Below are 329 nucleotides of genomic sequence, written 5' to 3'. Positions count from 1 at the left end.
CGAAGTCGTCCGTCCGCACGCGGATGCCCGTCACGGGGCAGTTCTCGATGACCTGGGAGCGAGAGGGGCTGCCACCTGGGGCTCTCGCACCCCAGCCTGACAGGACGGGGACCCTGCTTCCAACAGGTTCGGCTTCGGGAACGCTCCGGGAACGGGGCCACCTCAGCCCTGGGAGCTACGTCCCCACACACTGGAGACCTCGGCCCCACACGTGGCCCTTTTCCATAAAGTGACTTAAAAAAGGCTCATTTGACTAGAAGATGTTTGCGTCTACCGTGTGGCCTGAGGGCCATGTGGGCGGCGGCCCCACCGACGAAGGTAAAGGCCAC

General features: G+C 63.8%; 1 protein-coding gene across 1 annotated transcript in view; it reads right to left on the bottom strand.

Moving 5' to 3' along the window:
• Positions 1-329, bottom strand: part of SARDH (sarcosine dehydrogenase) — a 55,528-nt gene that overhangs the window by 53,805 nt on the left and 1,394 nt on the right. The window lies entirely within an intron of this gene.

This window comes from Myotis davidii, unplaced genomic scaffold, assembly GCF_000327345.1.
Source record: "Myotis davidii unplaced genomic scaffold, ASM32734v1 scaffold609, whole genome shotgun sequence".
Classification (NCBI taxonomy): Eukaryota; Metazoa; Chordata; class Mammalia; order Chiroptera; family Vespertilionidae; genus Myotis; species Myotis davidii.
This window is presented reverse-complemented; position numbering and strand designations above follow the sequence as displayed.